The 23082-nt window shown below is 41.7% G+C and overlaps 1 long non-coding RNA gene across 3 annotated transcripts in view; it reads right to left on the minus strand.

Annotated features, from left to right (window-relative positions):
- LOC138739107 (uncharacterized) overlaps positions 1-23082 on the minus strand; it is a 90298-nt gene that overhangs the window by 51999 nt on the left and 15217 nt on the right. The window contains exon 2 of one of the 3 annotated variants that reach the window (XR_011342006.1): positions 7525-7631. The exons of 1 other annotated variant lie outside the window; for it this stretch is intronic. This is a non-coding gene — a long non-coding RNA (uncharacterized lncRNA). Of the gene's footprint in view, positions 1-7524; positions 7632-21687; positions 21782-23082 lie in introns of all 3 variants that reach the window. One more of the 3 variants, XR_011342005.1, reaches the window with a different exon arrangement.

The raw sequence follows: 23082 nt of genomic DNA on the forward strand, positions 1-23082 counted from the left end.
TTTTTTCCCCCCAGGAAACCTGTGACAGGGATCACACTACTGGCATAGCTGATATACCCAGGCCTGGTCCTACTCAGGAAGCATGAGAGGAGCCATAATTCTGACCCACTGGTGGAAAGGGTCCACCTCCTTCATGCCAACCCATAAATATGCCTACATGGCATACCTTGACAGACACAAAGACACAGTTTCTGTCAGGGACTTGGCTCCACTACTGATCACCCCACACCCCCCCATCGTTGAATGCACATGATATATCTGACCCCTGATACCCAGCCTCTACCCCGAAGGGGGGATACACCAGACTCATCAGTGCCGACCAACCAGCACAAAACTGACAAATATGTACGGATGCCAGAGACCATCCAGGACCCCTCTGTTGCACTGCAACCACAGCCAGTACTTTGAAGGTCCCAGTGAATGACCTGACCACCTGAAAGACTGAACTTTGAATTTGTAACCTTGTAAGTTCCACTTCACCCCACTTGATTTTTTTTTAAAACCAGGGGTGAATGTGGTCAACCACTGTTATGTATAATTGTCTGGTCAGGTACATCTATTGACCGATTGTACCTGTGGCCCCTCCACACAGACTCCTGTATAAAGGTGGCTGTTCCACAGCCCCCTCCTCAGTGCAGGACAGTTAAACAGTATGGATGCGCCATTGTTCTTGAGAATAAAATCCTATTGGTTTATCAACAACAGTCTTATGAATAATTGACAGTGAATCAGCAACAAGCCCCAATGAATAACAACTGTAGGAACAGGAGAACTAGTCATTTGGTCCCTCATGCTATTTAATGAGATTATGACTGGTTCTTGACCTCAAGTCTGGATTCCACTTTTCTTTTCTCCCTCTTCCCACATACTTGAAATCTCCTTCAAATATGTTGTTGTAACCTTTGGCTAAACTCAATGAGTAAACCACTCACAATTATTTAGAGCAAAGAATTCTATAGAATTACAACCCACATAACAGATTCCTCAACTCAGTCCCATATGAATTCACCCTATGACTCTAGACTTTGCCCCATGGATTATGAATCTCCAAACAGCTTCCCAACATTTCACCTCTCCATTTATTTTCTAGCTATCTGCCTCAATGAGATCAGTGAATAAAGGCTAAATCAAGTTCAAATGTAATGAGATCAGTGAGTAAAGGCTAAAGGAAGTTTAAATATCTATGCAACCAGTCAAAACAGTGTTTCTTCAGACCACTGTGCAAACGCAGACATTTTTTTCTCCTCTGGTCCAATCCCTCCTCACCTACATCTATGAGACCTCACATGACCTCCATCTGTTCAATGACTTCCAATTCTCTAAACTTGATGGCTTCATTTGTACATCCATCCCCAATTCAGAAGGTATCAAAGCCCTTTGTTTCTTTCTTGACAAGAGATCGAGCCAGTCACCCTCCACCACCACCCTCCTCCACCTGACAAAACTTACTCTCACACTTGATAACTTCTCCTTCAACTCATCTCACTTTCTGCCAGCTATGCCTGCCTGTTTGTGGACTTTGTGGAGCAATCCATACAGCAAACCAACACAATCAAGGGCCTTCAACTCTTCCTCCACTATATTGAAGACTACATTATTGTTGCCTCATGCACCCTTGATGAGCTCATTAACTTCATTCACTTTTGGACCAACTTACATCCCGACTTCAAATACCCCGACCACTGTTAACACTCTTGCCTTTCTTGATCTCTCTGTCTCCAGCTTGGGAGACAAGCTTTCTACAGGCTTTTTTTTTTTACAAACCCACTTTCTTTAAGATATTTTTATTGAGTTAAGCAAAAACCATTTGCACAAGGTGTACTAATAATAACATGAATCAAATCATACCATATGCATATCTATTGTAAATGAGAAGCTTAATCATTATTACATAACTTATTTCATTCAAGATATCAAATTATATTATAATAATTACACAATTAAATTGTAACTTATACTATGTCCAAAAATATTGAATATAAAAATTATACAAATAATAAACGTAAAATTCTCTTAAATATACTTTGTACTTCTCTGATGTGATCGTGTTTTTCTGTGATATGATCAGTGATCTGTCGTTAAACCCCTCTTTACTTATTAGTCTCAATAATAAAGGAAAAAATCTCTATTAATCTAACCCACCAACTCCCACAACTACCTCTACAACATTTCTTCACACCCTGTCCCCTATTACTTTCTCTCAATTTCTCTAGCTCTGTTGCATAAGATCCCAAGATGAGAACTTCCAATCCAGCTCATTATAATTGTCCTCCTCCTTTCAAAAACATTGCTTCTCCTCCACCACCATCAATGTCACCCTTATCTGCATCTCCTCCATTTCCTGCTCATCTGGTCCCCTCTGCCCACAGAGGCAACAAACACAGGATTCCCCTTATCCTTACCTACCACCCAACTAGCCTCTGCATCCAATATTTCTGTAATACCTCCGTAATTTCTGCCACACCTAACATGATCCCATCACCAGACACACCTTCTTTCCTTCCCTCTCTGCCTTCCAAAGGGATCGCTCCCTCCACTCATTAACCACGCCCATGGCACCTTCCCCTACGGATGCAGGATGTGCCACAGTTGTACCCACACCTCCTCCCTCACCACTATTTGGGGCCCAAAACAGTCTTCTCATGTGAACTGTTTGCAACAGTTCCCTTACGAATCCACAGAAGTAATCTATTGGATCTAATTCTCCATTTGTGGCATTCTCTACATCGGAGAGAATGGAGGCAGACTGAGAGATCATTTCGCTGACCACCTTCACTCATTCAAGATATCAAATTATATTATAATAATTACACAATTAAATTGTTACTTATACTCCACATCAGTGACAGGGCTCTCCCAGTGGCCAACCATTTCGATTCCACACTCCATTCCCATGCTAATATGTTTGTCCATAGCCTCATGTACTGTCAAACCAAGGCCACCTGTAAATTTTCCATCTGAGCACTCTCCAAACAGATGGTATTAACATCGACTTCTCCGGTTTCTGCTAATCTACTTCCCTTCTCCCTCCCTTCCCATTCCCTCTGTCTTCTTTCCTCCAGCTCTCCACCGCCTTCCCATCCTAATTACAGAGCCGTCCCTCCTCCCCTGCTGTTGGTGTGACCTCCCTCCCTTATCCAGTTATCATCTCCTGCCTGTGGGATTGTGCTCTTCCCCCCACATTTTGTTGGGGGCCTGCCTACATTTTGTTATCCCTTGATAAAGGGCTCAAACCAAAAACTTTGATCATCTATCTTTGTCTTTGCTACATAAAGTAAACTTTAACCTGTTTCTCCAGCATGTAGCACATCCCTCACGCATCATATGATAATCAAATGCATATTGTTATGAGCCCAAAGGACTCCAAACCCAACAGTAATAGATATTTACCACAACAAACAAAAGTTGTTTTTAATTATCTTTAAACATGAAAACAGAATCAAACTTTAACTTAACACTATAAATTATCTAACCTAACTTAACCCCCTTCTAATTCTAAACGCATGTGTATGTAATGTGTGCGTAAATTTAAGAAAAGTTCATTAGTTCACAGTTCAATCTCACTTCTCATTTATCCAAGTTCTCTGGTTGCAGACAATTCTTAAACAGTGCACAGAATTTAGCATGCATAAAGTTCACCAGCTTTGGTCCTTGAAAGGTCAATGTTTACCGCTCAGGAAGGTTCTTGTAGGACTGAGGTATCACTTCAAGGTATGCCCCATCAGGGTTCAGCAGTTGATAACCTCTTTCTTTCAGGCAACTACAGAGTTCCTTTCTGTTCCCCTTATTCCAAGAGAAACATCAGACAGATAGCACTTCCAGCCATCCGCCACTCTGGAGCTTCTGTTTCCCTTCCAACAAGCTTTTCCTGGCTTGTTTCAGCTGTTGTTCTCTCTCTGTCTCAGACACCAAAGCTGCTAGCAGCATGTCCTTCTTTCTCTCATTTGGAAAACCCCTTCCTTCTCCAGCAAACAATAGGAGTCAGTCTTCTAGTTCATCTGTTGTTTTAGATAAACAAACCTCTCAATGATTTCTGAGTGAGCCCTTTGCAGAGAGGTCAAAAGCCTTGCAAAAAGGTCCAAAACAGACAATCTGGCTCTTCCAAGACAATAGCCTATTCATTTCATGACAATTTCAATTAGCACCTACTTTAATTTTACCAATTTATCTCCCAAAAACATTCACAAATATTCCATCACAATATCTAAAATTATAAGGATATACTGTAAAAACATTGTGGAATAATTTACTCTTTCATTAATAAGAGACCCAAGGTTTTATCCACCTAAACTTACCACATAAGCAAGCCTGTCATTCCATGAATCAACCAAATTTAGCCATCTGAAGTCAAGTTTATCCTTCCTTAGTGAAGAGACAATGCTAAAGTACAGTCTCAACAAAAGCATGTGATAAGAATGATGTTCTAGTTAGCACAACACTCTTTCAGTACAAGCTACCTGGATTCAAATCAGGTGCTGGCTGTTTGTACATAAACCCATGACCTGCACGGGTTTTCACCATGTGCTCCGGTTTCTTTCCACCCTCTAAAATGTATGGGGTTGGTGGTTTAATTTGGTGGCACAGGTTTCATTAGCTGGAAGAGCCTTCTACCATGTGTTTCATTCAAAAATAAATCTACTTTACTCTGTGAGGAGAGATTAAAGTTCTCCCTAAAGTTTAGAAGGATGAGAGGAGATCTTGTCATAACATAGCAAATTAAGATAAGAGAAGCAGGAAGTTTGTTTCTATTGGCAATGAGACTCAAAATTGGGAACATAGCCTCAAGATTCAAATTCAATAGACCCCAGATGATCCTTCCTGGGGTCTTCATGTCAACGCAATCATGAAGAAGGCTAGACAGTGGCTATACTTTATTAGGCATTTGAGAAGAGATGGAATGTCACCAAACACTCATGCAGATTTCAACAGGTGGACCGTGGAAAGCATTCTGACTGGTTCCATTACTGTCAGGTGTGAAGGTGACAATGACAGGACAAGAAAAGTTATAGAGAGTCATGAACTCAGCCAACAGCATCATGGTCATTACTCCATTAAAGACATCTACAAGAGGTGGTGTCTCAAGAAAGCAGCTTCTATCATCAAACACCCTCACCACCCAGGCTATGCTTTCTTCTCACTGCTACCATCAGGAAGGAGATACAGTACAGGAGCCTGAAAACAAACACCCAATGGTTAAAAAAAGAAATCAGCTTCTTCCCCTCTGCCATACGATTTCAGAATGGACAATGAACCACAGGTTTTTTTATTTTTTTTTAACTTTTGCATTAATTTATTTTTTTCAGATTAATATAGTTACAGAAATGTAATTTACAGCAATATTTGAACCTGTAATGCACAATAACCATATTGCAAATCAAACTTTGTGACACGTGTTCATGACAATAAATTCTGATTCTGATTGAGAGGAGTGGAGATGAGCAGGAACTGCTTCTCCTGGAGAGTAGTGAATCTGTGCCTTGTTAAATGTATTTAAGACACAATTGTATAGTTTTTTTTTCCTAATAGAGGAATTAAGGTTTGGGAAAATGGAGAGCAAGTGGAGCTGGAGATCTTTAAAATATGGTAGCTAAAACATTTTGTTTGGTTTAATTACCTTTTACACATGTATTGCTGATTTAAAGCTGAAGGAATGTTATTTTATTTTACAGGATCTAGGAAATTTTCAATGCCTGTACATATCAAAGACACTGATCACTGATTGAGCCTAGGGGTGAGTCCTCTCCAGCTGTCAAAGGTGTTCTGTGAGTGTAGGAGGCTGATTGCACTGACGTGGCCCAGTTAATTTACAAAGCCATGGTGCAGTGTCTGGAGGTATATTCTCAGTCGAACAATGTGGCCATCATATCACAGAATTTGAACCAGTGTGAACCAGGAAGGTCATGTTCACAGGCAATGGAAAATTATCCCTTTTAGCTGCACAGGTAATTCTGCAAAATGGAAGATTTATAGCATGAGAATTAGATACAAGTGATGGCAGATTTAAATATGATACTTGGTCAATTATTAAAATATGATAGATTCAAACTTATAAGTGCCAGATTTTTAATTAGATAGGCTGATCTCTCGAGTCAGAGATTCAGTTATTGCAGAGCTGAGATTTGGATACTTTTAGAAAATAAAGGTAGGTATTGTAAACTGAATTGCACACATATGTTTTAAATGGAACGTAATTGGAGTTATGTAATATTAAGCAGCATTCTGCATGAAAGTACAACAAGATGGAAAAGTGGGTCTTCGAGCAAAAAAAGGATTTTTTTTGTTTTAACGATATAAGTGGCTTCTTTCTTTCTCATACACAAAACCAGGATAGTTTGACATGCATATCAATATGAAATACGAGGACAATTAAATCTGTACACAAAATGCAAATGATTGCATAAATAGTTAATATATTAATATCAGCATTCCTGTTGCTTTCCCTGTCTTTATATCCACATGGAGCTGAAAAAGTCTTGCTTGATCATATTTTGACACTTTTGTACAAACAATTCTCTTGTGTTCATAGATTTAAATCACATCTTCCAGTTCTTGAGGGCCATATCTTCACTAATTCAGTCTCTTGAACCTCTACACCAGTGGTTCTCATTCTTTTTCTTTCCACTTACATAACACTTTAAGCAATTCCTGTCAAAGGTGCTCTGTGATTAATAAAGTGGTATGTGAGTGGGAAGGTTGAGAACCACTGAAATATTTTGCTTGAGAAAAATTGTCTCTGGCCCATTTCCTTTGGAGTTATGAAACCGTGCACATAACAAGTCAATTAGGTACGATTAAAACAGTGGTTTTCAAACTTTTCTTTCCACCCATATACCATCTTAAGCAATCCCTTACTAATCACAGATCACCTATGACATTGGGAACACTTAACGTGGTATGTGAATGGAAAGAAAAAGGTTGAGAACCACTTCTCTAAACAGATGAGCTCCAATGAGCCACAAGTCACTGGTTATACATCAAACAAAACATTACTGATGCTGAGAACTCAAAGTGAAAACTGGAAGTGCGAGAATCATTCAGCATCTGTGGAGAGGGAAACAGTAGATTGAACAGAAGAGAGAAATAGAGGAAACAGAAGTCATTGACCTGAAATGTTATTTTTAATATTAATTTCAAGATTTTAACGCAGTTAAAAGCCAGTGGTGCCCAAATACACCCATGTAACAATACTCTAACATTATTTTTTTTGAAATGGAGGAAACGGGAGCACACAGAAGAAACCCATGAAGACACGGGGAGAACATACAAACTCCTTACAGACAGTGCCATATTCAAACCTAGGTCTCTGCTCAACTCACTCAATGTATCCAGCTTTTTCTTTTTTTTTTTGTAATTTATAAAATCAACTCGACATTCTACTTTCTCAAAATAATACATGAAGATATCAAATGGAAAACATTCAGTGGTCAGGCAGTATGTTCTAAAGGTGAGCAACAACATTATCATTGGAAATCAAGAAACTCTCATGAAAATAAATTTAAAATGCTGTCATAGCATTGCACTAACCATTCTGCTAACCACACCACACCATGATGAGTTAATTTTGCCATTGACATGAATGTTGCAACTGGCAATAGCTTGACTTGTGGAATCAGATGACATTGAAGGCATCACTGCACAAAAAGAAATGACGAGGATCCAATAAGATGCAAGGAGAGAAAATTAATATTTAAAATTCCTGCCCAAATAAAAATTGAGAAGATTTAAATCAAGCTCAATGGAAAAAGAAGCTTGTCAGTGTTCAATACCTTCCTTACATAGGAACATAGGAAGTAGGAACAGGAGTAGGCCAAAAATGGCCCATCGAGCCTGCTCGGCCATTCAACAAGATCATGGTTGATCTAATTTATGACCTAACTCCACCTACCTGCCTTCTCTCCATATCCCCTAATTCCTCTATCATTTAAAAATTTACCTAACCGAATTTTAAATATGTCTAATGAAGCAGCCTCAACCACTTCCCTGGATAGAGAATTCCAAACATTCACTACTCTCTGGGAAAAACTATTTTTCCTCATCTCTGTCCTAAATCTACTCCCCCGAATCTTGAGACTGTGTCCTCTCGTTTTAGTTTCCCCGGCCAGCTCAATCCTATCCATACCCTTCATAACCCTATATGTTTCTATAAGATCTCCTCTCATTCTTCTGAACTTGAGCGAATACAATCCTAGACGATTTAATCTTTCATCATATCAACCCCTTCATCCCAGGGATCAATCTAGTAAACCTCCTCTGGACTGTCTCCAAAGCCAGTATATCCTTCCTCAAATATGGAGACCAGAACTGGACATAGTACTCCAAGTGCGGTTTCACCAGTACATTATACAGTTGCAACATTACCTCCCTACTCCTGAATTCAATTCCTCTAGCGATGAAGGCCAACATTCCATTTGCCTTCTTAATAACCTGCTGCACCTGCAACCTAACTTTTTGTGATTCATGCACAAGCACTCCCAAGTCCCTCTGAACAACAGCATGCTGTAGTTTTTCACCCTTTAAATAATATTCAGCTCTTTTATTTTTCTTGCCAAAGTGGATAACCTCACACTTACTAACATTGTACTCCATCTGCCAGACCTTTGCCCACTCATCCAGCTTAACTATATCCCTCTGCAGACTCTCCACATCCTCATTACAATTTGCTCTTCCACTCAATTTGGTGTCATCCGCAAACTTGGCTACACCATATTTTGTCCCCTCCTCCAAGTCATCAATGTAAATGATGAACAGTTGTCGGCCTAGCACCGACCCCTGCGGCACCCCACTTACCACTCTCTGCCAACCTGAAAAACTCCCAATTATCCCGACTCTCTGCCTCCTGTCAGACAACTAATTTTTGATCCGTGCCAATATACTTCCCCAGACTCCACTTCCCTGTAACTTACTGATAAGTCTCTTGTGAGGCACCTTATTAAACGCTTTCTGGAAATCCAAATACACAACATCAACCTGTTCCCCTCTATCCACCGCACCCATTATATCCTCAAAGAATCCTAACAAGTTTGTCAAACAAGATCTTCCCTTTCTAAAACCATGCTGCGTCTGCCTGATTGAACCCTTACGTTCCAAAAGTTTCACTATTTCATCTTTAATGATGGCTACAAGCATTTTTCCAACTACAGATGTCAAGCTAATTGGACGATAATTTCCAGTCTTCATCCAACATCCCTTCTTAAAAAGTGGCGTGACATTTGCTGTCTTCCAGTCTGCTGGGACCTGCCCAGAATCCAATGAATTTTGGTATACGACTACCAGTGCATCAACTATAACTTCTGCCACTTCCTTCAGAACCGTTGGATGCATATCATCAGGACCAGGCGATTTGTCTGGCTTTAGTCCCATTAGTTTTTCCATCACCACTTCCTTTGTAACAACTATTTTATCAAGGCCCTCCCTGACATTCACATCCTTAACTCCTTTACATCTTTTATCCTTCAGTTTATCTTCCATCATTTCGAATATAGACCTTCCATTTGGTTTTCTCCTTTAATTTTCCCCCTCGTCATTTCTTTTTGTGTAGTGATGCCTTCAATGTCATCTGATTTCACAAGTCAAGCTATTGCCAGTTGCAACATTCATGTCAATGGCAAAATTAACTCATCATGGTGTGGGTGGTTAGCAGAATGGTTAGTGCAATGCTATGACAGCACAAATGACCCTGGTTCGAATCGGTCGCTATCTGTGAAGAGTTTGCACGTTCTCCCCTTGTTTGCCTGGGTTTCGACCAAGTGCTCCAGTTTCCTCCCACCTTTCAAAACATACGGGGGTTGTAGGTTAATTGGGGTATTTGGACAGCATGGGTTTGTGGGCTAGAAGGGCCCTCTGACTATGCTGTAGGTCTAAATTTTAAAAAAATGTAGTTTTAAAAATCCTGATGCATGCCTCTGTTGACTTCATCAATAAATCTTTATTATCTTAATTTCAGGAAGCCTTTATTTTCATCAGTGAACCAAACTATAATGTAGACCTTCAAATTACAGTCATCCAATTCTACTAATCATTAGGTAGGATACTCTATAAAAATGATTACAGTATTCAGCAAGCAAGCTGATGCGAAAAATAAATGAATGGACCAATTTTACAGAATTGATGTAAATGGAATTGAATCTTGTATCCGAGATCCAGACAAGTCAGACATAGAAATAGTACAAGAGGGTGGCGTAATAATGAAAATAAAAGTTCAAGGGATAGTGCTACAATAAGACAAATAGGACACTGTTAAAGAGAAAAGGGCAATAAAAAAATGTGGGTGTTGGGTGTCGATTGAGAAGTTTATTCATGAGTCTGATGACAGCGCTAATGAAACTAACCTAGAATCTGGAAGTGTACATTTTCATGCACGTGTATATTCTGCCCGAAGGATGGTCAGAGAAACAAGTGGAACTGGGGACAGGATGTGTCTTTAGTGTTAGCTGATTTTCTCAGGTAAAGATAGAGTCAACAGGAGGGAGTTTGGTTTCATCACCACCTGTGCTTGCAAACTTTAATCAGCATTCAGACTTTGTGGTGGTACACCACCGGCCTACTGCAGGGGGCATCCTCTGTACCTGCAGGTGTGTAAGGGGACAGGGCAACACCTGGCCGGCTGTCAATCAGTCGGCCTGAATGGATCAAGCCCCACCCGGTCGGATGTCAGTCACCCTCCGGGATACAAGCCTGCGCCGGCCGGCCTCCCGAGGCCTCACTCAGAGTTGCTGCAGCCACAGCCAGCCCAGCTCTGTGCAAGTTTTTGTGGATTAAAGCCTGTTGTACAGTCTTTATCTTTGTGTGTGTCTAATTCTGGCTAACAGTGCACCACAGGCTTACTCTAGTTGAATGCAGTGTGCCATCCCCCTACATCCATATGGTTTCAACAGTTAGTAAGTAGGCAGGAATACAAGCAGCATAATGCAATCAAAAATCACGAACAAAGCTCTGAAAGCCAGTAAAGCCCCTTTCCATATAACAATAAAATACCATATATGGTTTATAAACATGCAACAATTACAGCACAGAATCAGGCCAGTTCAGCCCTTCGAGTCCATGCTAAATAACTGCTCTCACCTAGTCCGAATGACCATACCCACCCCATAACCTACCATACCCCTCTTGTCCATATACCTATCCAAATTTTCCTTAAATATTAAAATCAATCCTACATCACTTTGGCCAGAAGCTCATTCCTCACTCCCACCAGCCTCTGGATGAAGAAATACCTCCTCATGCTTCCTTTATAGCTCCCCCTCCCCTTCAATTTCAATTTATATCCTCTTGTTTGAATCTATCCCCCTCAATTTTAAATACCTCTATCAAATCACCAATCAATCTTTTATGTTCAAGAGAATAAAGTCCAAGCCTGTTTAACCTTTCCTTGTAACTCAACCCCTGAAACCCAGGTTACATTCTTGTAAATCTCCTCTCTACTCTCTTCATTTTGTTGATATCCTTCCTATAATTTGGAAACCAAAACTACACACAATATTCCAAAGTTAGCCTTACAAATGCCTTATACAACTTTAATATGACATCCTGTACTCAATACTCTGAAATACGAAGGCCAAAATACCAAAAGCTTTCTTCACCACCTTATCACTTGTGACTCACTTTCAGGGAGTTATGAACCAGAATTCCTAAATTGTCTTGATCTTTTGGCAGGAATTTGTTAGGTAGTCATTTTATACCTTCTGTTGTTTTCCTTCTCCTGGTTGGTGCATAGAGTATGTGTAGGGTTATATAACCCCACGTGTCAGTAGCTATGTTAGTCTAATAAAAGTAAAGGTTGAGAAAGCATCATGACTCCGAGTCTTAATTGCATGAGTGCATGCGCAACAGTGGTGACGAGGAATGAAACGAACGCTACACATACTCCATGCACCATCCAGGAGAAGGAAAACAACAGAAGGTAGAAAATGACTACCTAACAACCCTAACAAATTCCTGCCAAAAGATCAAGACAAAAGCATGCCAAGATGGCAGATGGAAAGTTTGGGGAATTCAACAAAGCAGAAGAAAGTTGGGATAACTTCATAGAATGGTTTTACTACTACTGTGTATCCCACAATATTGTGGAAGGTCCAGTAAACCACAAACGTGCCCTCTTCCTCAGTATAATGGGCAGCAAAACATTAGATCTCCTTAAGACCTTGCCTTCCCCGGAGGATCCAGGGATGAAGACATTCAATGAATTATGCACAGCTCTAAGGAACTATTTAGGCCCCAAACGACCAGTTATGGCAGAAAGGCAACGATTCTATGAAAGGAGACAAAGACCAGGAGAAACACCAAGTGAAAGCTGGCGTCGTTGTGCAAACTGGTGGAGCACTGTCATTTCGAGCAGTTTTTAAATCAAGCACTGTAAGACAGATTAGTGATGGGGCTGGCAAATCGCAAAGCAAGGGAAAAAATATTAGCAATGAATGAAGACATTACATTACAGATTGCATACAGCTCTGAAATAGCAGATAAAAATTTGGATATGGGTCAACCAGACCTTCTGGTTGGGAGGTCTTCCCACCAACAATGCTTCCGTTGTGGGAAATACAAACACTAACCAGAAAATAAGTTTTTTCAAAAATTCTAAATGCAACCAATGCAAAACAGAAGCACATATCAAAGCTAAATGTCTGCTTCTAATGCACAGGTAGCCTGCAAATAAACAGGCAACTAAAGTCAAAACAATTGCAGAGAGAGAGAGAGGGGCAACCTAGCAACGATAACAATAACAGTCTAACAGCTGACCTTCAAGCTCCTGAAATTTCAGCTCTGAGATATTACACATCCAAGGAATAAATGGAGGAAACACAGCAATCTTTATACTGCTAAAAGTAAACAGGAACCCCCCCCCACCCCAAATATGGAGTTAAACACAGGGGCAGAGGTGCCCCTAATGCCATTACATATAAAGGAACGCTTGCTACCATGCCTCCTGGTAAAAACAACTGAAATAACTAACTGAATCAAAGTGTTTGGAAAATGTACAATCCAAGTACAATACAAACAACAGCAACCAAAAACATTCTCTCTCTACATTGTAGATACCCAGAGGCCAGCACTTTTCAGAAGAAACTGGCTACAACACATTCACCTAGATTGGCTGGAAATCGGTTCAATACTAATGTAATCGCCTTCCCAAAATCGTGTTATATGGCGAGCTCTCTACTGGCCACCGTGACAGAGGTGCACCAAAGAAGAGGTACAAGGACTGCCTAAAGAAATCTTTTGGTGCCTGCCACATTGACCACCGCCAGTGGGCTGATATCGCCTCAAACCGTGCATCTTGGCGCCTCACAGTTCGGCGGGCAGCAACCTCCTTTGAAGAAGACCGCAGAGCCCACCTCACTGACAAAAGACAAAGGAGGAAAAATCCAACACCCAACCCCAACCAACCAATTTTCCCTTGCAACCGCTGCAACCGTGTCTGCCTGTCCCGCATCGGACTTGTCAGCCACAAACGAGCCTGCAGCTGACCTGGACATTACCCCTCCATAAATCTTCGTCCGCGAAGCCAAGCCAAAGACTAATGTAAACAACACCGACACCTCACAGCCAAAACTTGACCAAATCCTCAACAACCATGCAGTGATTTTCCAACAAAAATTGGGGAAAATCAAAGGTGTTCAAGCCAAACTGCAAATAAAAGATGTAGAACCAAAATTCTTCAAGGCAAGAACAATCCCATTTACTAGGAAAGGGAAAATTGAGGCTGAATTAAATAGACTAAAAAATGAAGGGATATTAGAATCAATACAGCGATTGAGCAGCACCCATCATACCCGTACTGTTATGGAGTCCAGAGGACCCCAAAATCCAGCAGCAATAGATATGCACAACACAGGGTTACTTAAACAAAAGTAGTTTTTAATTATATTTGAACAAGAAAACAGAATTGAACTTTAACTTATTATTTAACCTACCTAACTAATTAATATCCCCTCTAATACTAAGCGCAGGTGCGTGTAATGTATATTTGAGATTAGAAAAGTTCTTTAGATCACAATCCAATCTCACTGGTTGCAGGCAATTTGGCAATTTTTGTACTGTGCACAGAAGTTAGCATTTAAGTTCACCAGTCTTTGGTTCTTAACAGACAGATGGTTACCACTCAGGAAGGTTCTTGCTGGTTTTCAGAGAGAGATTCCTTTTCCAGGATATCCACAAAAGATTCCTTCTCAGTCTTGCTGACGAAACTTGCCCCTTTCAGGGTTTTCCAGATGATCCTCTTTCTTTCAGGTCACCTTTCAGATCTCTAGCCTTCTCCTTTGACCAGGCAGCCTTCCAAAGTTTACCAGCTTTGTCCTTCTGGAACTGCTTTCTGTGTCTCTCCTCTCTGTTTCACTCCCTCCTTCTCAGAGAGCAAAACTATTCTCCTCTGCCTGCCAAGATCACAGGTTCTCCCAGACAAGCTGCTATCGATTCTTTGTTGCCTCCTGAAAAAAGCATTCTGCAAAAGTCCTGAATATATTCTGTGTTTAAAATTGTGTGTATGCAAGCTGCTCTAACAATTCCTCCCAAATCACCTCTAAATATTCTGTCACAGTACAAAAAGCAAATGGTTAGATTCAAATTTGTGGCGATTACAAAGTCACCATCAATCCATCACTCAAAATACCCGAACACTCCATGCCCAAGGCAGAAGAACTGTTCCAACCACTAAATGGAGGACAAAAATTCACAAAAATAGATTTGTCACAAGCATATCAACAGATAGAATACAAGCATTTCAACAGATAGAATTGGACAAAAAAAAATCAAGGGAATATGTAACAATCAATACCTATCTGGGACTATTCACCTACACGCAGGCCATATGGAATTTCCGCAGCACCTGCAATTTTTTCAAGCAACAATGGACAAATTACTACATGGACTTTCAGTTGGGTGTTTCCTCGATGATATCATCATCACGGGCCAAAACAACAGTGAACTCTTGCAAAACCTTGAAAAGGTTTTAACCAGACTACAATATATGATTATGAAAGGACAAATGTGTCTTCATGCCCCCCCCCGCCCTCAGTAACATACCTTGGGTTTACAATTGACAACGAGGGGGTATGAATGAATCCAGCAGGAATAGAAGCTGTTCACAAGGGCCCATACACAACCAACAAGTCTGAATTACAATCCTTCTTAGGACTTGTTAATCCCTATCCTAATATGTCCACACTATGCAACTCGCTGAACTAATAACTCAAGAAAGATCAAGCATGGTATTGGAACACAGGAACTAAGAACACAGTTGATCAATTAAAGGAACTACTAACATCAACAAATAAGGTGCTGATCCACTATGACCCTAGTAAAGAAGTTACACCAGCCATGGATGCTTCACTAGTGGGACTAGGAGTGATACTATCCCAAATCACAGAAAAAGGTGAGCAACCAGTAGTGTATGCTTCACAAACATTAACCATAAGTGAACACAATTACACCCAACTAGAAAAAGGAGGATTGGCAATAATTTTTGATGTTTAAAAAAAATCAGGTTGCACTTGAACTCTAATGGAAATAATCTCCTGGTAGGGAGGTTTTCAAATCCTGTTGGGGAGTGGGTCGGTGGGAGTTAAACTACATTCACAGAGGGTAGGAATCAAATGGAAGAGGCAGAAGAAGAGGAGGTTTGTGCTCAAGTCGGGATAGTTGTGATGTGGAAGGACAGGTAGGTCAGGCAAAATTGGAGCCAATGGGATGAGCTGCAATGTAATAGGGACACAAAGTCAAAGTAACAAATAAAGGGCTAAATGTTTCGTACTTAAAAGCATCCAGCATAAGAAATTAAGTGTTTGACCTTGTAATAGAGCTACATATTGGGAGATATGATGCTCTGGCCAAAGGATGGATATCATTGGGAGCTTCATATTTAAGGATACACAGTGTATCGAAAGGATGGGCAGATAAAAGAGATGCTGTGGCTCTGTTGTTAAGGAACAACATTAAATCATTACAAGGAGGTGACGTAGGGTCAGAAGCTATAGAATCATTAAGTTAATAAATAGCAGTGATTAAGAAAAAAAGCCACCATTGGCAGTTTAAAAAAAACCTAAAAAAAAATAGCCAGGATGTGGACAACAAATTATCACAATGAATAGAAATGGTGTGTCAGAAGGTCACTGTAAATTGAGAAACTCAGCAGGTCAAACAGCAAGATAAAGATATATAGTCAACATTTCAGGCTTGAGTCCTTCATCAAGGTATGGAAAAATGTCAGTAGGCACCCAAACAAAATGGTAGAGGGGAGGTTTAAGGGGAGGAGCATGGTCACAAAGGCAAGAGGTAATAGGTGGATGATGAAGGGCACACTGGTAAGCAGGGGGAGGAGAGATAGCTCTGTGAATAGAGATAGCTCTGTGAATAGAGAGGGAAGGAGGTGGAGAGCTAGAGGAAAGAAGACAAAGGAAAAGGGAAGGGAGGGAGAATGGTGAGTAGGCTAGCAGAAACCTCTCTTATGCATCCTAGGTCTATTCTGTTGCATTAATTCAGATGAGTTACAGCAAGACTGAGTGCCACTGTTAGATTCCCAACTGCAGACTAACACCATCTTCCTCATTAAATTGACATTAAACTGAAGCTCTCCCCACTCTCTAACGTGGAGGTAAATTATATTTAGAAAAGATCAGGTGTTTTCTTCTATTATCCTGCTAATAGTTAACACTCAATCGTTCATCAGGTAAGTTTTACCTTATGGAAGCAAGCTGTAGGCAAATTGGCTTCCACATTTCAAATGCTCCAACATTGAAAATACGGTAAAAGAACAGCACTGGCGGCTACTCACTTTGGAAAACCCTAAAGTAATGATAGATGCTATAACAAAAATATTTTCTCATTCCTGCCTTTAGCTTGCAATACCTTGCATTTTCTAGGTATTGCCATATTTGACAGCATACAAGAACCACCCACTCCGCATTTTTGCATGAAATTTTAGGCAAAATTAATTTCAGTGTATTTGAGGTAAAACCTGGACAGAACATGCATCAAGGACATCAGTAACACTCATTTTAATAATCTTCTTCTTTCTTTGGCTTGGCTTCGCGGACGAAGATTTATGGAGGGGGTAAAAAGTCCACGTCAGCTGCAGGCTCGTTTGTGGCTGACAAGTCCGATGCGGGACAGGCAGACACGGTTGCAGCGGTTGCAGGGGAAAATTGGTTGGTTGGGGTTGGGTGTTGGGTTTTTCCTCCTTTGCCTTTTGTCAGTGAGGTGGGCTCTGCGGTCTACTTCAAAGGAGGTTGCTGCCCGCCAAACTGTGAGGCGCCAAGATGCACGGTTTGAGGCGTTATCAGCCCACTGGCGGTGGTCAATGTGGCAGGCACCAAGAGATTTCTTTAGGCAGTCCTTGTACCTTTTCTTTGGTGCACCTCTGTCACGGTGGCCAGTGGAGAGCTCGCCATATAACACGATCTTGGGAAGGCGATGGTCCTCCATTCTGGAGACGTGACCCATCCAGCGCAGCTGGATCTTCAGCAGCGTGGACTTGATGCTGTCGACCTCTGCCATCTCGAGTACTTCGACGTTAGGGATGAAAGCACTCCAATGGATGTTGAGGATGGAGCGGAGACAACGCTGGTGGAAGCGTTCTAGGAGCCGTAGGTGGTGCCGGTAGAGGACCCATGATTCGGAGCCGAACAGGAGTGTGTGTATGTCAACGGCTCTGTATACGCTTATCTTCGTGAGGTTTTTCAGTTGGTTGTTTTTCCAGACTCTTTTGTGTAGTCTTCCAAAGGCGCTATTTGCCTTGGCGAGTCTGTTGTCTATCTCATTGTCGATCCTTGCATCTGATGAAATGGTGCAGCCGAGATAGGTAAACTGGTTGACCGTTTTGAGTTTTGTGTGCCCGATGGAGATGTGGGGGGGCTGGTAGTCATGGTGGGGAGCTGGCTGATGGAGGACCTCAGTTTTCTTCAGGCTGACTTCCAGGCCAAACATTTTGGCAGTTTCCGCAAAGCAGGACGTCAAGCGCTGAAGAGCTGGCTCTGAATGGGCAACTAAAGCGGCATCGTCTGCAAAGAGTAGTTCACGGACAAGTTTCTCTTGTGTCTTGGTGTGAGCTTGCAGGCGCCTCAGATTGAAGAGATTGAAGAAAACCCTCTGGGATCAGTTGAAGACTACCATACTACAATCCACTGAAGAGGTACTGGGCTTCTCCTCCAGGAAAAACAAGGACTGGTTTGACGAAAACAGCCAGGAAATCCAGGAGCTGCTGGCAAAGAAGCGAGCTGCCCACCAGGCTCACCTTACAAAGCCGTCTTGTCCAGAGAAGAAACAAGCCTTCCGTCGCGCATGCAGCCATCTTCAGCGCAAACTCCAGGAGATCCAAAATGAGTGGTGGACTAGCCTCGCCAAACGAACCCAGCTCAGCGCGGACATTGGCGACTTCAGGGGTTTCTACAAGGCTCTAAAGGCTGTGTACGGCCCCTCACCCCAAGTCCAAAGCCCGCTGCGCAGCTCAGACGGCGAAGTCCTCCTCAGCGACAAGAACTCCATCCTCAACCGATGGTCAGAACACTTCCAATCTCTTTTCAGTGCCAACCGCTCAGTCCAAGATTCCGCCCTGCTCCAGCTCCCTCAACAGCCCCTAAGGCTAGAGCTGGATGAGGTTCTCACCCTGGATGAGACATATAAGGCAATCGAACAACTGAAAAGTGGCAAAGCAGCAGGTATGGATGGAATCCCCCCAGAGGTCTGGAAGGCTGGCGGCAAAACTCTGCATGCCAAACTGCATGAGTTTTTCAAGCTTTGTTGGGACCAAGGAAAACTGCCTCAGGATCTTCGTGATGCCACCATCATCACCCTGTACAAAAACAAAGGCGAGAAATCAGACTGCTCAAACTACAGGGGAATCACGTTGCTCTCCATTGCAGGCAAAATCTTCGCTAGGATTCTACTAAATAGAATAATACCTAGTGTCGCCGAGAATATTCTCCCAGAATCACAGTGCGGCTTTCGCACAAACAGAGGAACTACTGACATGGTCTTTGCCCTCAGACAGCTCCAAGAAAAGTGCAGAGAACAAAACAAAGGACTCTACATCACCTTTGTTGACCTCACCAAAGCCTTCGACACCGTGAGCAGGAAAGGGCTTTGGCAAATATTAGAGCGCATCGGATGTCCCCCAAAGTTCCTCAACATGATTATCCAACTGCACGAAAACCAACAAGGTCCGGTCAGATACAGCAATGAGCTCTCTGAACCCTTCTCCATTAACAATGGCGTGAAGCAAGGCTGTGTTCTCGCACCAACCCTCTTTTCAATCTTCTTCAGCATGATGCTGAACCAAGCCATGAAAGACCCCAACAATGAAGACGCATTTTAATAATGACACTTCAGTAATTAACAATAGAAAGTCTTTAAGACAAAAGCACAACAAAACAACAATGCTCTGTAACAAAAATTTTAATCATCTGGGCTGCCTGAACCGTCTGGGCTGCCTGAACCGTCTGGGCTGCCTGAACCGTCTGGGCTGCCTGAACCGTCTGGGCTGCCTGAACCGTCTGGGCTGCCTGAACCGTCTGGGCTGCCTGAACATTCATCAGCATCCTGACTGTCAAAGCCCAAAAACGCTGAATCACTCCTGCTGGTGTCCCTGTCTTCAAATAATGCATCTTCCTCAAAGCCATCAAGGGCATTGCTAATTCTACACTTCTTAAAAGCTTTAACAATAATTCTAGCTCTTACAGTGTGCCAAGAAGTCTTCACCCACTGACACAACTCTGTCGTGGTGGGACATTTCACTCTTCTGCTCGTGTTAGTGCACGTTCCAGTGTACCCTCAGGCCATTTTTAAATTGCTTGTTTGTACACACATCCAAAGGCTGAAATTGGCTTGTCAGACCACCAGAAATAACAGCCATGGAGTTTTGCAGTTGGCATAATTACTTAAAAAAAAATCTTCAGTTCTGTGTGCTTTGAACTGATCCAAGTCCAGGTGCAGGAATTTTTTTTAATCAGAGTCGACCATGATGCCTTTGCCATTTTTTTCTGCAACCATAATTTGATTATGGCTTCATTCATCCAGCCTTTTGGATGAACATCAACAAACACACTGCATGGTAATTTTTTTTTTCTTTGGGGTGAGTCTTTTAAATATTAGAAATGGTGACAGTTATGTGCACAACAGGCCAGGACTATCGTGTATCTTTTCACAACTAGTAGTTTTTACTATGACAGTTTTAGTTCCTTTAACATTCACATTTTTGTTGGATGGTACACTGAATGTTCATCCACTTCCCTATTTGGCTCAGTTCAAAGCAAGTTCTTTTTTGTGTATATATTACAAACTTATGAAACTCTAATATTTTGTCTTCATAATCTGCTGATATTTTCTGTGCAATTAGTGTTTTTGTACGCATTGATAAATCATGCCATTTCACGAATCAGTAACACCATTCTTCTGTTCCAGTAAAATCTTTATACTTTGGTTCCTGTCCTAAGCTCATGGCCTTGTGTTATCAACTTGGTAGAAATGCATTTCCCTCCTTCTCTTTCATTTAGCACCCAGTTATTTTAAACACCTCCTCAAGTTGTAGCTAACGTGGGGCTGAACAACAAAGGCTACGTTTACCCTTTTGGCAGCCTCTAGACATCTTTCCTTGCTTTCTCCATTCACGTATGATTTTTGTTTTAGGCGGTTCTCCAAAAACTTTAGCTGCCACTCAATTACCGTGCTCCTTAGCATAGGTTATGATTTTTAGTTTGTACACAATAGTTTGTAGCTTGAGTGCTTTCCATCAGTTGCCATCTTGCGGATGAAAGCCTCCACTACTGTGCCCAAAATGTCACCTTCATGTCCCCATTTTCAACCTCATTTTAATGGTTTTATTATATATGGCGCATACAAGTCGACCCCCAAAAGTCAGGATGACTGAGCTGTTGAGTGTTGGTTATCATGGAGGCTCCAGCCAAATGACAAAAGTATGAAGCGAGTTAAAAGTTATAAGTAATAGAATTGACCAAGAAATCCAGCAATGCTGCACTGCAGCAAGAAAATTTGATATACATGAGAAGTTGGTAAGAGATTGGAGAAAGAAAAACTTTAGGAAACATACCAATAAAGCAATGTTCTATGAGAAGAGGAATCACTCAGTGGACAGAGTTGGAAAATCACATTGCAGAATAGGTATGTGAACAGAGGCAAGAATGCTACCTAGTCACATGAAATAAAATAAGAACATTTGCACTGAAGTGGGCAAAGTCACACCCAGAGCTCAGTGATGATTTTGAGGCTACAGTCGGCTGGTGAAACCATTTCATGAAGAGAAAAAAAAAATTGCTCAAACTATCAATAGGTAACAAGCAGAAACATCAGTTCGCATTGGCAAATATTGGAAACTTGGACAGAACCTCCATGAATATCGAGATAATAAGCAATAGAACAGTGGACTGTAAAGGAGTGAAAAATGTGCAAACCAGAAGTACAGGCCACGAAAGGACCAGGTTTATCGTGCTGTTATTGTGCATAGCTGACGGGACGAATTTATGACCCATGGAAACTTTCAAGCACAAATGTAAAGCTAAAAAACATTCCCAGCAGGCATTTTTGTACATTTTCATGAAAAAAGGTGTAAGACTATGGATAGACAATGTGCCGAACAGGTGGCCAGGCAATTTAGACAAGGAACAGAGTTTGCTGGTCTGGGATATGTTTCGAAACCACTTAATTGAGAACGCCAAAAGCAGATTAGCGCTACATAATACTTACATGGTAGTTATCCCAGGCATTTTGATGTCTCTATTGCCACCTCTCGATGTCTGCTTGAACAAGCCATTCAAAGACCACGTGCGCGAGGAATGAACTACATGAATGTTGAGCAGAAAAGTCATTTACAAAAGGCAGGGCAATGCATTCTGCATCACTTGATGTGCTGTGTAACTTCATGCTCAAGGTATGGGGCAAAGTTAAAGTAAAGACTGTAATAAAATTGCTTTAAAAGCATGGTATCTCTTGTGCAATAGATGATATGGAAGATTATTTATTGGGCACGGACGACGAAGCTGAAGCCACCTCTCAGATACAGGCTGGGACCCAAATGATGACTGTTTAAACAGTGAGATAATGGATGGTTTGCCACAATCTTTGCTTCAGATGATGATAGTGAGAGGGATTTTGAAGGATTTTATGTTTTTTCGAATAAAATTTCATGCTAATATACTGTTATCCCACCCCCACTTTAATTTATATGTTGAATCAGTTTTGTGATGGATAAGGTTATATTTTATATTATATATGGCTTGGTTCAGCATCATGCTGAAGAAGATTGAAAAGAGGGTTGGTGCAAGAACACAGCCTTGCTTCACGCCATTGTTAATGGAGAAGGGTTCAGAGAGCTCATTGCTGTATCTGACCCGACCTTGTTGGTTTTCGTGCAGTTGGATAACCATGTAGAGGAACTTTGGGGGACATCCGATGCGCTCTAGTATTTGCCAAAGCCCTTTCCTGCTCACGGTGTCGAAGGCTTTGGTGAAGTCAACAAAGGTGATGTAGAGTCCTTTGTTTTGTTCTCTGCACTTTTCTTGGAGCTGTCTGAGGGCAAAGATCATGTCAGTAGTTCCTCTGTTTGCGCGAAAGCCGCACTGTGATTCTGGGAGAATATTCTCAGCGACACTAGGTATTATTCTATTTAGTAGAATCCTAGCGAAGATTTTGCCTGCAATGGAGAGCAACGTGATTCCCCTGTAGTTTGAGCAGTCTGATTTCTCGCCTTTGTTTTTCTAACAAGCCATGAAAGACCCCAACAATGAAGACGCTGTTTACATCTGGTACCGCACGGATGGCAGTCTCTTCAATCTGAGGCGCCTGCAAGCTCACACCAAGACACAAGAGAAACTTGTCCATGAACTACTCTTTGCAGATGATGCCGCTTTAGTTGCCCATTCAGAGCCAGCTCTTCAGCGCTTGACGTCCTGCTTTGCGGAAACTGCCAAAATGTTTGGCCTGGAAGTCAGCCTGAAGAAAACTGAGGTCCTCCATCAGCCAGCTCCCCACCATGACTACCAGCCCCCCCACATCTCCATCGGGCACACAAAACTCAAAACGGTCAACCAGTTTACCTATCTCGGCTGCACCATTTCATCAGATGCAAGGACCGACAATGAG

This window comes from Narcine bancroftii, chromosome 7, assembly GCF_036971445.1.
Source record: "Narcine bancroftii isolate sNarBan1 chromosome 7, sNarBan1.hap1, whole genome shotgun sequence".
NCBI lineage: Eukaryota > Metazoa > Chordata > Chondrichthyes > Torpediniformes > Narcinidae > Narcine > Narcine bancroftii.